Source organism: Pangasianodon hypophthalmus, chromosome 6 (assembly GCF_027358585.1).
Source record: "Pangasianodon hypophthalmus isolate fPanHyp1 chromosome 6, fPanHyp1.pri, whole genome shotgun sequence".
In the NCBI taxonomy this organism is placed as follows: domain Eukaryota; kingdom Metazoa; phylum Chordata; class Actinopteri; order Siluriformes; family Pangasiidae; genus Pangasianodon; species Pangasianodon hypophthalmus.
In genome coordinates, this window is record NC_069715.1 from 23,466,205 (window position 1) to 23,483,954 (window position 17,750).

General features: G+C 40.4%; 1 protein-coding gene across 4 annotated transcripts in view; it reads left to right on the top strand.

Annotated features, from left to right (window-relative positions):
• The first annotated feature begins 281 nt into the window (after positions 1 to 281).
• Positions 282 to 17,750, top strand: part of pak1 (p21 protein (Cdc42/Rac)-activated kinase 1) — a 68,011-nt gene continuing 50,542 nt past the window's right edge. The window contains exons 1-2 of one of the 4 annotated variants that reach the window (XM_026913325.3): positions 282 to 465; positions 5,469 to 5,532. The gene's annotated coding sequence lies outside the window, so the exon portion shown is untranslated. Of the gene's footprint in view, positions 466 to 587; positions 767 to 5,468; positions 5,533 to 17,750 lie in introns of those variants that run through there. The other 3 variants (XM_053234871.1, XM_026913324.3, XM_026913329.3) reach the window with 3 other exon arrangements.

Sequence of the window (17,750 nt, forward strand, 5' to 3'; positions counted from 1 at the left end):
AATTAAATTTGTTGTACAGAATGCAAAATAGATATTGTGCCCGATATGTTAGAGATATAATATGCTATAAATTGATTTTTTTCTTTTTAGAATTGTTTATGTATTGCTATACGATATAGAGATATAGAGAAGTGTACGAATCAGATGAGACGCTTCAGTCAGTTTTTAAAACAATATTTGGTAACTTAATAAATAACAATCTGGCAACCCGACGGCATGAAGGCCCGAATATGGAAGCGGGCACGAGCGGTGTGGGCGGGGCGTTGCTACGCAGCAGCAGGGTTGTGTGCGCGCGCGCGTCTCACGGGGCAAGTTTGGGGTAAATGAGAGAGAAAGAGGCAGAGTGGCGCTGCGGGAGAGTGTGTGTGTGTATGTGTGTGTGTGTGTGAGAGAGAGAAAGAGAGAGAGAGGACGAGGAAAGGAGGAATATTATTTTCTCTTAAGCTTTTCGCTTCGTTGTTAGAGGTGAGTGGCTTAGAAACCGCAAAATGGCTACAGATTTTATTACCTTGGTTTTATGTGGCATGTGTGTGTGTGTGTGTGTGTGTGTGTGTGTGTGAGAGAGACACCACTGAAGCGCTCACGCCGTGGGTATAAAAGTAGCCTGTCTGCTCTGGTGTCTGTGCGCGTGCGTGTGTGTGATTTCTTACAAAATGAGCTTCACCCCTCAAAATCTCCTGCCAAAGGAGGCTGAGAGAGTTGCACTGAAATAGCTAACACTGAAATGTTCACATGCTTAGACATATTTATACGCGATGAATGGTTGGTAAGTTATTTATGGCACTAATAATATTAATAATTCAATCACTAGTGTCTTTGCATTAAGCTTGTTGCTGCATATTAACTGGAAATTTGGGTCTCATTCTGGGCAAACTCATTGTGTTTGTGTTTCTCTTGGCTGTTTTGCTGATTTCTGGTGATTTGTGATTGCTGTGATTGCTGCTCATGCTGTTCATGAGCTCATCATTCCCCAGCCCATTGAGGGTAATGTGGAGCTTTCAGTCTGCTAGACCAGTGTCTGCTTCTGTAATCCTTCTGAACTCCACATCTTACAGTTTCTCCATCTCTGATCTAATGAAAGGTGTGGAAATGTACTCAGGAGTTGAGTCGAGACAGGTATGTTAGAGGATTTAATTTAACAGGATTGAGTATCACTGGATTATATCACATTCCCATGTTGTCTAACATCTGCCACATCTGTGGTCCAACATACAGGATTATTGTACTATTAAGCAATTTTTATATATACAGCACTTATTCTGATTTTATTGCCACTTGGCGAGGTCTGTGGACTTGGCATCTTTCTTGCACTTTGCTGTTTGGATCCTATAACAAGGCAGTTGACTTGATTGATTTAATATCTAGCTTCCTGTCCATCCAGCTACGCTTCCAGTAATAGTTTTTATCCACATGATGATGATCATCAACATGACGGTGTTCATAAAACTGAGATCATCTCATAAAAAGCAAAAAAATTGCAGGCTTGTGACCAGATCTATCAGATCTATCAAGTCCTTGTTGTAGTCATGATATTAATACTAATATTCAACTTTCTTTATGTTATCAAACTACCATCTGAGACTTTATGTACTTCTGCTAGATTTTGTAGACAGTAATACAGTGAGCTCAGGTTACTGCCTGTGTGGAGTTCTCCCTTTGTCTTCACTGGTTTCCTCCCATGCCAGTAGGCGGATTTGTGAATCAAAACCGCCCCTAGGTGTGAACAAGTGTGTGAATGGGTGTGTATGTTGCCCTGAAATGGTCTGCTGTCCCATTCAGGGTGGATCCCTTCCTCGCTCCCAGTGTTCTCCGGGTCCACTGCACCCCTGACCAGCATAAAGCAGACACTGATGAAGATAAATGAAATAAATGATAAAGCAAGTTTGGGGATCTGGGTTTAATGGATCTATAGATGCAAATATTCATTTTTATAATTAATTTTGGTGTTTTTCAGTGGGGTAGAGGTCAAGGCTCTTTGTAGACCACTTGAGTTCTTCCACCCCAACCTAGGCAAGCCATGTCTTCAATGAGCTCGCTTTGTGCACAGGGAAACTGTCACACTGGAACAGGTCTGGGCCTCTTAGTTCCAGTGAAGGGAATTTGTAATGCTACAGTAATCAAAGACATCTTATACAATTGTGTGCTTCCAACTTTGTGGCAGCAGTTTTGGGGAAGACCAGCATATAGGTGTGATGGTCAAGTGTCCACAAACTTTTGACCGTATAGTGCATCTGCTCTAGCTTACAGGCAAAGTCTACCATCAGAGTTCATCCTGATCTCTGGAGACACTCTGCTGCCAGTCTTCAGTATTACACCTGTGTGTTTCTGTTCGGGCATGTTGCTGTCTGCTGTGATCAAAGTCTATTTTACCATCTGTGCGGACAGACTGATAGCCTGACAGAGAGAGAGACCGATAGACAGACAGACAGAGGCAGAGACCGATAGACAGACAGACAGAGGCAGAGACCGATAGACAGACAGACAGAGGCAGAGACCGATAGACAATCAGACAGAGGGAGAGACAGACAGACAGACAGACAGAGGCAGAGACAGACAGACAGACAGACAGACAGAGGGAGAGACCGATAGACAGACAGAGGCAGAGACTGATAGATAGACAGACAGACAGAGGCAGAGACTGATAGATAGACAGACAGACAGAGGCAGAGACTGATAGATAGACAGACAGACAGAGGGAGAGACCGATAGACAGACAGAGGGAGAGACCGATAGACAGACAGAGGGAGAGACCGATAGACAGACAGAGGGAGAGACCAACAAGCAGACAGGAAGAAAGACGGACTGACGGAGGGAAAGGCAGGCAGTCAGAGAGTGGGACAGACAGAGGGAGAATCTGACAGCCAGACATAGGGAGAGACAGACAAACAGGCAGACAGTGGGAGAGGCTGACAGACATACGGAAGGAGAGACAGACAGAAGGAGAAGCCACCAGACAGAGGAAGAGAATGTGGTGAAAGAAATGGTCTGATGCAGACAGCTGGACAGAGGAAAAGACAGACAAATAGTGGATGGGAGAGACCTACAGACAGAGAGAGAAACACAGACACACGGACAGACAGAGGGAGAGAACACATCAGACACAGATAGAAAGAGGGACAGACCAACAGCTAGAGATGGAAAGAAGGACAGACAGTGGGAGAGACCAACAGACAGATGGAGTTAGAGACAGACAGACAGAGAGAAACCAAACCATCAGACACAGAGGGAAGGAGGGAGAGACAGAGAGTGAGGAGAGAGACTGAAAGAGAAAGGGAGAGACAGAGGGAGGGAGAGGCAGACAGACAAAATGAGAGACCAACAGAAAATTGGAGAGAGACCGTAAGACACGGAGAGGGAGCGAGAGACTGACAGATGGAGGAGGAGAGAGAGATGTAAAGGGAGAGAGGAGAGAGACTGACAGACAGCTGGAGAGACAGACAGACAGACAGACAGACAGACAGACAGACAGATGAGACTGGTGTCTGGGTTGAGGCTGATTATTATACACAAGCTTTTGTAGTGCGAGTCTTCCTCTGATCAGGAGTGTGTTTCGTGTTGTGTGTTGAGGTGTTCACGGTATGTTATTCATCTGCTTTGAGAGCTCAGAGGTGCCGCTATGGGGGCAGGGACTGACAAGTGTATCAGCGTTTGGTAATGAGGATCTCCCTGGGGCACAGACTCTACCATATGCTCCTCGAAACACCCCTACACGTCATCCCAAACACCCCAGCCTGCTCTCACACACCCTCCAGATGTGCGCTTGGCCCCGTCCGAAATGCGCTGCTGTCTGGAGGATGGAGGAGGGGAATGTAGGGGCGGAGTGACCGATGACCTAACCCGTTGATATGATATCAGATGCATGATTATGCGCATGTGTGAGTGTGGTTTCCTTTCGGTTTTTATGACCAGGTTTTCTATTCCTCTCTAACAGTAATAGAGTTTGGTGTTGGGTTTACCCAGTGTCTTTCAGGCTTACACTTTTTCTTGATTATTACAGCAGAATATTAGAAATCCCAAGTTAAAAACACCCCAGGGTATGTTGATATTTCCTGAAATAATAACGGTGTAGTCTGTGTTGACTAAACGCTAGCTGTGCTTAGCTGTCTCTATGGTTACCATGTGAGAGACGCAAGCAATTTTTTAAAACCCCGCAGTTTAACATAGCGTACGTTAGTACAAATTATCACTCGAAAACACATCGGTGTATTTCTCCCCAACAAAACGAGAGATGAGCCAATCGACCTATTAATCTAGAATGATTTACACCTGGAAGCCCCGCCCCCTTTCCCCCATCTCACTTGCTCTCGTACAGGCGCTCTTGCTTTCTGTCATGGTAAATGCAGAATATTTTGAGTTCATTAGTGTTTGATTTAGCTAATGTTAGACAAGTATATAGTTAATATTTGTTTATTAGGGATGCCACTGAAAAATTCAGAGAAAATGGTAAAAAAAAAAAGCACTTCAAAAAGTCAGCTGAAGGAAGAAAAAAGATGAAAAATTTGACCCAAGAGTCAAATCTAATGCTCTACAAAGAATGTGATTAGTAATAATAATAATAATAATAATAATAATGAGAAAGTAATTGAACATGCTGTTCTCCTGCACCAGTCAGTACTCAGTCATGTTTAAACACTTCGAGCGGCAGATCAACATAGAAAATGTCGGCCATGTGGACATTTAAACAACCAGTTCGCGAAAGGATTACTACAAAATCACCTACAAATCCACCATCCAGATGAGTTTTTACAGTTTCCACAGTTCCCCTGCTCTCCTTAAGTGTGAAAGGGTGGAAATGCTTGTTTTCCTGTCTTTCTTTTATAGTTCTGGATGATTAAATCATTTAACACAATTTCTAAAATGGTACATCGCCAGCAGGGAAAAATAAAAATCAATATCGAGGCAAACTTACACCCATGTCTGTTTTTCCTTTATGGGGTGTGTCTGACCAATCGGCTCCCCAGCCTACTCTGCCGTTTGATACGCTGCTATAAATAATAATCTGTAGTTTCTGAGAAAATGCGTGCCTGTTAAGTTCAGAAAAGCTGGCTCAGTTTAGTGATTTGTGATCTTGAATATTTTTACCTCTGTTTTCAACTTCCTGTTGTTTCCCATTAAGCAGCATTCTAACCAGACACAAACCTCTGTAGCGCTACATTCGGGATTCAGCTTCACTTCTGGTCATCATTTTTAGTCATCGTGAATAATGCTACATAATTTAGGATCCTAATCATGGCTAATTACCTGCTGGATATCCAGGTGAAGCACTGAACATAAATTCATGGTGCTGTATGATTAAATGTTATAAGAGAAACCATTTGTGAAGGAGATGTAGTTATTTGCTGTTGTAGTATTATACTATTATGGCATATTGTAGGTCTACATCATATATCATATATCATGTAATCCTCATGTTTGGGCTTTGTGCTGTGGTTTTGTTTTTGTCTTTCTGTGCTCTTTTTTATTCTCAGTGGCCCTGTTAGCTGAAATGGTTACGCAACAGCCATCGTTCCACATCAGCATCTTCAACCTGAGGTACAGTTCCACAAGACGTGTTGAAGCTACTTATTTCCACGTCTCTCCCTTTGCTCACTACTCTACTTCCTGACTCAGCCTGGCTTCATTTGCTGTGCTTTAGTTCACGAGCCCCCAAATGCAGTCACGTGTGGACTCCTGCCTAGTCACGCAATAGCAACACTGTCATGTATAAATATCTCTGTCGCTATATCTCTCTCGCTGTTGCTTCCGTATGATAGGCTGTAGAGTCTGCAGCCCAGCAGGCAGAATCAGACATTAGCTCAGTCTCAAATGCCAGAATTCTAGAAATACTAGAATGTCAGCCATTTAAAAAAAAAAAAAAAAAGTCACTAAATAGGTCATTCTCAAAATATGGTGACTTTCTGACCAGCAGAATATTCAAATTATAGATCATGTGTTTATATTGTGATTGTAATGAAATTTATTTTTGTGTGTAACCAATATTCTTGATCTTTAATGTGGTGCCATTACTTTAAGTCACTGGAGTTATTAATTGTCCTGTACCAGTGTACCACTGACAGTAACGCTGCTGACAGATTTCCACTGTAGATGTATTTCCCAAGATGGCGTCACCAGCATCTCAAAGCACTCATCATTAATCACACCGGCATCAGTAGATTATTCCATTAAATCTGTTTTATTCTGTAAAAATGATTTTACAGGAAGATAGAAAGGTGGAACTCCAATGATGCCGATCTAAACTGTCCACAAGAGAAAAAAATACAATTTACAAGTACCAGTGCACCAGAAACACCATTGGTGCTGGTGGAAATGTCCGCTTATTTTTCTGAACTTTAACCATGGGAGCAATTATGCACAACTTTGTGATTTCGAAATACGGACCCCTCCACGATCGTCTTTTGTTAGCAGCAAGCTAGCCAGCTAACTGCGATGAGTGATGTATATTTTTCTCAGAATAGCAAACTGTATAGCAAATGATATAGATTTAACAAGCGAATATGTCTCTATGTTGATTGATCTAAAGCAAACACTTGTATACGTTTTCTTTGTTCCTGGTCGGAGGTTGGGAATTACGAGTTACGACCTCTAGCTGAATGCAGTACTGGGTAGAAAAGTTATTAGACGCTAAATGAACCATGGGCGGAGCATTTTATCCGAGACTTTATCTGTAGCGTAGCTAGAGACTGTACATATATAGTGTTCCTCATGCTTTTTGTAAGGCACTGGGCGTGTTTTATTGCCAAGATATGTTATTATAAGGTTGGCTATGAATATGTTATCATTCTCCCATTGTGTCGTTGAATTCTCTAATCTGTTCGATCAGAAGGTGTCGATTTATTTATTATTTGCTTTCAGCAGCTCTTATCAAATGTCAGCTGTAATTCAAATCACAGGTATATTTTAGTGCGCAAATACATCGTTTCTATAGTAACAACTAATTCAGACGCTTCGTATAATCCTAGTCTGATAAACCAATGAAACATGTTGCTGTTTAATAAGTGTGTAATTGTTGATATGGTGAAGCTTTCTGTAAGGAGATGTTACAGAAAGCTTGTTTACGGAAGGAGTCTCCAGTGTTAACAGCTTTGTGGTTTCTCAGTAACATCGCAAGCTGTGTTTTTTTTTTTTTTTTGTCTTAGAAAAAATAGAGGCCGGTGAGGGAATGACTGTCTATAGCTGCTTTAACGTAAGCAATAACGGGAACTAATTTGTTTTGAGGACATTCCACAGCCGTTTTTTATTTAATAGGGTATTAATTTTGTACTCTAGAGTCTTTTATGTATTTAATTATCAGTCAAGTTATAGGCATATTTGTACAGATATGTTGACGTTTTTAGTACGTTGCTGTGTTATTCAGCATGCTGACTCCACTAATAGTTCTGCAGTATGAATTATAGGCTAGGTGTGTATCTTGTAACCTCTATTCATTATCAGAAGTCTGTAAGGGAACCAAGAGGGCTATTAGTCTACACTTCCACTTAACACAGCCTCACCTTGCTTTCACACAAGCAGACGAAAGTTTCCTGATGAAAGTCACTTCCGGTTCTGTTGTGACCAATATTCTCGTAGCTGTTCGGATTAGAAATACAAGCCATGATCTATACAGTCTACTGTATATGCTATTTATATATATCACTGTGTTACTTCTGATTAAAGTATATTATAATGTACATACATCATAAGAGTGAGCAAATTTTCCAGATGTTTTTGGATTTACTGGGTCATGACTTTGTATAAAATTTAGAAACTCATGTAGCTGAATGGGAAGAGCCCAAAAAGATAGTGCCTAGATATGTGAAAAAATGTGATGAAAATGTGTGGTTTTTTTTTTTTTTTTTTTTTTTTTTTTTTTTTAAAATAAATGATGACATACACGCATGATGACAAATCGCAGGTTTATATTAACACACTTGTTTTATTACATTATCATTTCTATTTTAACAGCTAATTCAGAGAACGAAACTAATAATAAACAGATTTAAAAATGGTTTATTTAACAAAGAAAACATCTATTTTTGTTGTTATGGTGAAACTTTCCGGAGATGTTCGTTCAGCATTTATAGACCGAGTCCATGGGAAAGTCTTCAGGACAGACAGCTTTGGACTTAACGGTTTCTCTGTCACATGACAAGCTGCATATTTTTTTTTAAATCTTATTCTTGAGAGGGGAAAAAGAGAGGGTGTTGCTGCATGAATGTTTATAGCTGCTACAACATAAGCGATAACAGGAACTAACTTATGTGGACGTTCTACAGCATTAAATGCAAGCATAAACGGATAAACATTACGATTCGTCGTTCTTTAATCAATAAAAAAATGTAATCACTTGCATATTGCGGTGTAGGATGAATAAAACATTTTGGGTTGTGGTCTTATAGGGAAATCAGTCAACTTTGGGGTTGTGACAAAGCGTCGCGTCAAAGCGTCTTTTCTGTCCCGTCTTGATTTTGTTTTCAGAATAACAGAAGATAATACAAACGGCACCATGTCTCCTTATAATAGTATGACAACTAGATCAAATGTGTGTCTTGCGTAGGTGTTCAGTCATTTTTTTAAAAACGGCCTCTCCCTTTTTTTTTAACGATAATGATTGATTATGACTGCGGCACTGCCTGTGTAGTGCACTTAAGGTTAGGTCATCTGACATCAGAAGGACCTAAGGTTTAATAGCATGAGGTGAGTTGTTTGTATTTTGCAGGAAATGAAAGCTGTTCAACCTGCGCTTAAGCCTCCCAGAGGACGAGCGCTGGCCATCTTGTTAGATCAGGGTTGTCATAGCACAAAATGGACTTTGAGCTATAAATCATCAATGCTATGCTGATGGAGTGCCAGAATCAGATCAGGAAGTAGAAAAGCTAGTCACGGGAACCTAAATGAATTAGAAGCTAAATGATCGTAATATCCCAGACACATGATAGATTGCCACTGTTAATACTAGCGAAATTAACAGGAGGATCTTTTGATATATATAGTACAAGGTATTTTAGTGCTCGGTCCTCACTTCTGTATTCTCACTCGCCCTCGCACTGTCATATATGAGAAGTGAACTTTGTCTTTATGGCCTTACTTGATAAGTCATTATGGACAGTGTGGAAAGTTGTAGGGCTTGCAGGTATCTAAAATAATTAGATAAATATCCCTCTGAAAAAAAAAAAATGTGATGATCAGATTACATAACCTCCCCAAGCACCATGTGTAAGACCATTTAAAACAGGGTTGTCATGGCAACCTGTTTCTCACCGATCATGCCAGGTTCCTGCTTTCGTTCTCGTCCCCCGTACTTCTGAAAAGCTTTACCCAAGTGTAAGCTTCGTCAACCTAAACATGGCTTAAAAACGACATGGAAGCCAACGGTCCCGTCACATTATCACCCTCGCCACATTGGGTGTCGCTTTCCCGCCTTGAGCAGAAAGCAGAGAAGAAGAAGCCTACAAGGACACCACAGCTAAAGTGTGGTATTTTAGTCATCACGTTGAAATTAAAACAATTTGCTTTTGGAATCACTTAGTTCTACATTCTGTATTAACTCAAGCCACGTGAGTAAATGCTTTTATAATAAATCCTATGACTTTTCTCTCGCACATATGTTATCACACTTTGTCGGAATACTCGAGTCTGCACCCTGGATCGATTCTGGGCTCGTTTTGGGGGAGGGGCTTATAACAGTAGGTTTGCTTTCACATTGAAGAATCCTTTCTGAATTCCTTTCGCCGATCAGTTACACAATTCCATATGTTCACTTTTGTGCACACAGGTTTGCAAATCGGTGGCTAGTAGGTTTATCCGCTTGCTTGAAAATGCATGAAAACGTTCAGGAATATATACACGCAAACGCGGAGTCATTTTTGTATAAGGAAGTTGTTAGGCATGTGGGCTGGGATGAAACGTACATTTTTTTTGGGATGCTCTCAGAGATGATTTCCATTCTTCGGTCATATGAAAGTCTGGGTTTATAAATTAAAAGCAGTTATAACCCTGTCCCCAGCATCACATAAGTACAAACAGGAAGTAATGTGACAAACCAGAGAGATCAGCTTCCTACTGTTGAAGTGATAGAAGCGAACCCCAGACCACTGTTTTCAAGATGACCCGGGATCGGTTCCCAGGAGCGAAAACAGCTTTCACACTTGTACTGAACTCGGGACTGCCTTTTTTTTAAATCTTATTTTATTTCTAGTTCTCCGTCTGTTTCCAAAATGAGAGATATCCTCGTCTGTCATGGATTAGCGCTAATTTGGTGTCACACGTCACTGATATACAATTCCACCTGTCGCCCAGTCTAGTAAGTGTAACTGTTTCAGAAAATCAGTATGCTAGACTTGAGGGCTTTAACGGAAGGGATTTTTTTGGTCTCATTTAGACCCGAGGGCATGTGTTTTTGTTGGCCTGGTCTTGGTAGTCTGGGCAAGCTTGGCTGTTGTGAGTTAATCATGTGCCAGTCATTCATTATTTGTTGGATTATGATATTTAGCAAGCACAATATTGTTATTGTGGACACAAAATATAGCACTCAAGAGGAAGCGCTCAAATTTTTTGGGCAGCGTTTGTGCTGCCGAGACAAAGTCCGTCCCATTTGCAAGGACAGCTGTCTTGTCAGGAAAGGCAGCATTGCATGTGGCCATCTTGGACAAGGCAATACTGTGATTCTGTTCACTGGACAAGAGCTTCATGAAAACTGTGGCAGGCTGAACTGTCTCTCTGTCTCGCACTATTGTGATGAATCATGACTGGTATGTTTTATCGTGGTTTACTATCGGCTGATTAACATCTGCACAGGAGTCTGTGTGTGTGGGAGATCAGTGAGGCAGCAGGTTTTGATTAAGGACTGATTTATATTTCTGTATTATCATATCAGTGAGCATGTGCAGGTATCGTGCACTGACTGTATAAAAGGCAGTATGACCCTGAAATAAACTCACATTGTTATTTCCCTGAAAAAAACAGTGTTTTTTTTTTATATTTTTTTTTGACGCTTATAGACTGTATGGCCAAAAGTATGTGAACACCTGACAACTGAACATATCATTCCAAAACCCTGGGCATTGATATGGATTTGTTCCCCCTTTGCTGCTGTAACAGCCTCTACTCTTCTCAGAAGGCTTTTCACTAGATTTTGGAGCGTGTCTATGGGAGTTTGTGCTCATTCAGCCACAAGAACACAAGAAGTCAGGCACTGATGTCTGGCAAGAAGGCCTAGTGCAAACCTGGGGTTCAATTTCATCCCAAAGGTGTTCAGTGGGGTTGAGGTCAGGGGCTTCTGTGCAGATCACTCAAGTTCTTCCACACCAAACTTAGCAAACCATGTCTTTATGGGCCTCGTTTGTGTACAGGGGCATAGTCATGCTAGAACAGGTTTGGGCCCCTTTAGTTCCAGTGAAGGGAAATCTCAATGCTACAGCATACAAAGGCATTCTAGATAACTGTGTGCCTCCAACTTTGTGGCAACGGTTTGGGGAAGAACCACATTTGGGTATGATGGTCAGGTGTCCACATACTTTTGGCCATATAGTGTAGACTTAGGCTGCATCCACATTAATCCGGATAAATTTGAAAACCTTTGAAAATCTTTTTTCTCTATGTTTTGGCCTTCCACCCACACAGAGACGGCGTTTTTGTCCAGCGAAAAAGTCCGACATTTTTGTCCAGCTTTTCGAAAAGAAAAAAAAAACCCTCCCAAGTGGATAAATTTGAAAAGGCCGTTTTCGTGTTGAAGTGTGAACTGAGAAAATGTACATGTTCTAAAACAATTATGTATTTTTAGTCATGTGAAACAGTCAGGTGACCCATTCAACTCAAAGCAAACAACTTTATAGTCCTGGGTTACCCGCAGCAAGAACTCCACCTCTTCATCTGTCTATTTGAGCAACTTGGTGCTTTTCCTCGACATTGCCACATCGATTCAAAGAGACGGAAAGTAAATAAACACCTGACGGAAACAACGCAGGCCAAAGCTTCTTATGTTTATACGCAGTATAAGGATGTAAGCGTTTTCAGACATTTCAGCGTAGACAAGCAATTTTTGGAAAACGTTTGAAAACGCCAGTGTAGACGAAGAACGTTTTAAAACGAAAATGTGGTTTTCAGATCTATCTGGATTAATGTGGACGTAGCCTGAAATGGGCAGCCAGAAATAAGAGAACTGGCACAGAGTCATTCAAAAGCAAATTTGTGTTAATGTTTGCCCAGCTAAACTCGTCTCGAAGAGAACTTGATTGCCAAAAGTGAATTCCTTTGCAATACCGTGTCCTTTCTCATATAAGTTAATTGGCTTTTCCACCATGCAAACATTATTCATGTGCAGTCTAAGAATTCCTGGCTCTCGAGTAGCCTGTTGGATGAGGAATCAATCAGTACGCTCTTTAAAAAGAAATATATTTGGTGTTTATATTTGGTGGAATCTGACCAGTTGAGTTCATTACATGGTACATGGTTCATTTGGCACCACAGATTTACCTCAGCGAGCTACACTTTCCCACAATACCTTTCTCTACAGTGCAACACAAACATGCACGCATCACTTCAAAAGTGTAAATCGTTGCTAGACCTGGTTTATCCTCCTCACGTGACTCCGCAGTGGCTACGTGATGTTGTTCACATACTTTCCTGCGTACCTTGTGATCATCTGGAAGATTAAAAGCGATATCCGTTAGATGGCACATCAGAGCCAAAACATTTCTGTCCGTCAGTGATTTCATGCCATATTTGTCTCTGTGCAGCAGCGTGATGTTAAACACACTGATGCTAGTTTCTCTTTAAAACTTTCCGCTGTCATTGTGATGGATATCATGAACCGTGTCCCAAAATGAAATCTATGCCCTTACATTCAGAAGGGCTTAGTAATCTAGAAGATCTGGAGTGTAGGTATATAAAACGGTTTTTTTTTTGTCAAGTTTGAAGACTACATGAGAAATCGGACTCCAAATGAACACAGGATACACACACACACACACACACACACACACACACACACACACACACACACACAGAGTTAAAAGCAAGTATAAGCCAGGCCTTAAAGGGTGAAGTGTGTGTTGGGTGTAAACAGTGCAGCACCCTGGTGGGGGAAAAAGGACAGCTTATGATCAGGTTTCTGTGTCTTTATTTGCAAAATTGTAGGAGTTTCCCTGATCGATTATTACTAACGTTAACAAACAGTTATCGATTAATCATTGACAAGTGCAAGGCTGCACGCAAGGCCTGAATAGAAAATACAAAATGCATAAATTATTCCTTCAAACATACTTTTATTGAGAATTGAGTGTAAAGGAAAAGGGCTGAAAAAGATCCACAGCTGAAGTACTTGAAGAACTTGAGGCAAATTTGGACTCGACTTGTCTTGCAGACGATCCACAACATTACACCTAACTGTAATTAAACCATTACATCATTCTTTTATTTTTTTACTAATAAAATTGGAACTATTGGCAAATTGCTGTGGCGGAAGAAGAATCAAACACTTCACGACCTGCTCTTGGAAGATAACCGTCTCTGACGTGGGAGTGTGTCGATGTTTCCACAAGTGAAGACCCGGTTCTGTTTCAGTCCTTCAAACACAAGCGATAAGCCAATAGCTTTGAACATATTACAGAAACATATCTCAGTTACAGTGTGAGGCTAGGGTGTGTGTGGATCCACAGCAACTCGGGCTATTGTGTGTATTCAGGGCCGAAACTCCCCGTCCCCCCCCCCTGCAGCAATGCAGCTTTCTCTGTAATTTCCCAGCATGCTCAGCAGTTTGCATTATTTAGAGCGTCGCCGTGGTGATGGGTACCTCTAAGTGCCGGGCTTCTTTGTGGGTGGAGTCAGACAGCTGGTGGATGGAGGCAGCTGTGTCAGGGATTCCCTTCATGTTTGCAGCGTGTGTGTGTGTGTGTGTGTGTGTGTGTGTGTGTGTGTGCGTGCGTGCGTGCGTGTGCGTGCGTGTGCGTATCAGTGTACATATACAATATAGCAAGTGAGCTTGCTTTTTAACCTTATGCTTTATGATTTTGTTAAATTCTGTAGGTCTGGATTCTGCTTCGTCTTATTCTTCGTCATCTTCATCTTTGTCTTATTCTTCATCTTCTCCTTATTCTTCATCGTCTTCGTCTTCATCTTTGTATTATTTTTCTTTTTCTCATTCTTCATCTTCTTCTTTTTCTTCTTCATCTTTGTCTTTGTCTTATTCTTCTTTATCTCATTCTTCTTTGCCTCATTCTTCTTCGTCTTTATTTTACTCTTCTTTATCTCATTCTTCTTCTTTCTTATTCTTCATCTTCCCCTTATTCTTCTTCGTCTTCATCTTTGTCTTTTTCTTCTTTTTGTCATTCTTCTTCATCTTTGTCTTCTTCCTTATCTCATTCTTCTTTGCCTCATTCTTTTTTGTCTTTGTCTTATTCTTCTTTATCTCATTCTTCTTTAACTTATTCTTTATCTTCCCCTTATTCTTCTTTGTCTTCCTTTTTGTCTTCCTCTCTGTTTATTCTTCTTTGTCTTCTTCTTAATCATCTTTGTCTCTTTTGTCTTCGATTTACTCTTTATCTTTGTTTTTCCTTTGTCTTCATCTTCATCCTATATTTTCTTTTTTTTATTCTTTGTTTTTGTCCTGTTCTTTCTCATTCTTCTTGGTCTTCTGGATTCTTCTTCATCTTCGTGTTATTTAACTTTGTCTTCATCTTCCCCTTATTCTTCATCTTCCCTTTAATCTTCATCTTCCCCTTATTCTTCTTTGTCGTCGTACTCATCTTTGTCTTCTTCTTCATCTTCTTTTTTTCAGTCTTCTTTGTCATCTTGTTTCTTATTCTTAGTCTTATTTTTCTTTTTCTCATTCTTCGTCTTCCTCTGTCTTATTCTTCTTTCTCATTCTTCTTTATCTTCTCCTTAGTCTTCTTTGTCTTCATTTTTGTCTTCATCTCTTTTTCTTCTTCTTCTTCTTCTTCTTATTTTTTGTCTTCATCTTATTGTTCATCTTCGTCTTATTCTTCTTCGTCTTTGTCTTTTTTTAAATTGTTATTCTTCTTATTTGATGAGTTTAATCTAGTAAGTTAGAGCAGCACTGAGAAAACGTTAGCAGTGACTTGCAAACATCAGTGCTCTATACTCTATGACGTAAGTGTATGTAACTAGTCGTGTGTGTTTCCACTGAGTGCACAAAGGATATCTGAAAACATTGGAGTGTGTACATGTAAATGTGTACATGAACGATTCTTTTTGCTGTGAATACTTGAAGTATTAGGAGTATGTGATTTGAGACACAGCTCTTGCTCAGTTTGTGTGTGTGTGTGTGTGTAATGAATCTAAGCTGAGAGGGAGTGGTTCTGCAGGGAAGTCGCAAACACACACTGTGTATACACACACACTCTACCTCCCATTAACTTTACTGTGCACACAAGGACAAGGGTGTGTGTATTTTGCAGCGTGTAATCACTGACTCAGGCTGTCATTACTGTTAGATATTTATTATAATAAAAGCAGGCAAATTGGCCTCAGAGTCTATTCAGCTGCCTGTAGTTATGTACCAGTTACACAATTAGTAAGGAATAAAACACTGCCGTGCGTGCCGTTATAGGATATTAATCAACGACCGGGTGGTGTAATGTGACCTGCTGAAAAAAGCGGAGTTACTCTTACAACCCAGAAGACAATTATTTTCTAATAACAGCATTTCAAAGTGTTTTATTCCTCTAACACTACAGCAATTTGCCAAAGATTATAATTTTTTTTTTAATTTAGTAATGAACAACGTGTACATCTTATCCATTTATAGTTACATTTAATGTTATGGAATGTGCGTGAGACAAGGTAGTTCCTGTTTTCGGTCATCCTGTCATTCCCTCACCATCCTCTGTTTTTTTTTTTTTTTTTTTTAATCTCTGCTTGTCAAGTTAGAGAAAAACCACAAACAAACAGGAAAAGTCCTCCATTTTGTAGATTATGCTATAAAGCAGAATGTTCACCACGCACAATTTTATTACCTTAGACGCTTACTATTCGCACGCTGCCTGCCGCTGCGTAGAAATCTGCCATCTTCTGCACGTCTTCACGCAGGAAATTGAAACGATGTTCATACGGAGATTATTTTTTTGCTTTAGCGCTGAGAGTGTTGAAGGATCTCCCCACTTGAGCTGTGAACGAGCATTAAGCCCTGATTGAATTACACCACAGGAGAAGAGAATCCCAGGCACACGGTTGCTGGAAACATGAGACGCTGGTGGAGCGGCCGGTTGGCACCAGAGTGGAGAATTAATGAAGATTTAGCCTGAGGCTGATAGGAGGTGGCACGTTGCTGATTTTACTGCCAGTCTCTATTGGACATCCAGCTTTTTTTGGGCTTCTGTATAATTTATATTCAATATTACTTCTGTTTAAAATGTATTGTCTTTCATTCTTTTGCTTTAAGCATCAGCACTGACCAGTAAGGCACTTTAAAATGAAATCACTGGCTATAAGTCTGATAAACCTCCTCATATACCTTATAAAAGGCCAAGTCCTAACACTGTCTTTCAAAATAAAATGACTTTATAAGGTTCATTATAAGGTTCATTATAAGGTCATATCATTATAAGGTTTTATTTTTAGCATCTATATCAGATTATTAGCCGTTAACAAGTGATTATTTTGGATTTTTGTGGAACCAAGCGCAACAGCACCACTGATGGTTTTAAGAAGAATACACAGTGATATGAAGATGCGAGGCTGGGGCTGATTTCTTTCTAGCCCAGACAGTAGATTGTTGCAGTGACTGCTGTGTAACCATGAAACCCTGTATTTTGTGTGCATTTGGGATAATATTTTTCAGCCTGCTTCGCTGACACATCCATGAAAACATCTTCAGGAGGCTGATTGAGAAAGCGCACGTGAAATATAGTCTTGGAAACACAAAAAAGGTGAATTATTAATTCTCTCATCCTTTTTTTTTTTTTTAAACCCCAAAATGCCTTTGGATAGGCGACTAGAAGTAGATACATTAAGCACATATTGTCCAATCAAAGTACAAATTACAGAAAAAGACAGATGGTAGAACCGTGAGGTTTGAACAAAAGGGTTACTTTTTTGTTTTCCATGTTTGGAGTAGAGCATTACAGACTGTAAAAAAAAAAAAAAATTTAAATCACGCTATATTAGTATTGAACAATGAATTATATCACGAAGTCTCAAATATGGGCCAGACTCTTACACACATACACACTTAAAGACAGATAAGCTTTAAGTGTGTGAGCGATAGTTTGACCCACATTTGAGACCTCATGATATAATTCATTGTTCAGCGCTAATAGTTTGTTGTTGAACTATTGCTAGATATTGCTAACTGTTGGCTAGACCTCCCGTCTAACATCACGACGAGCCATGACAGGATATTTGATTTCGTAGCAAGCTAGATTATTGTAGGCTGGACTCCAATTCCAGTTTTAACTCCAGTTTTACTGCAAATCGAGCCAAAACTTGTCACTTCACTGAGTCATAATTAATTTGCATAAAATTGGGAGAATCTCTGGTTTGTTACTCAACACCCCCGTCACCAGATACGCAGCTCTCAGACAGGAAATGAACCGTTCCTATTGCTGATTGCTCGCTAGTGTGTCTATGGAGCGAGTGTTTTCTTCTTCCTCAGGTTGTGGTATGTGGGCAGTTTGGGTAGCAGCCTGATGTACTCTGGCGTTGATCGATAGCAGATATGTTTGTCCATGCCAGATCAGGCACTCTGCCCTCCAACACACACACACATTTAGATACTTCATCAATCACTCGGATGCCCACAAATTCCCTGCAGTTTT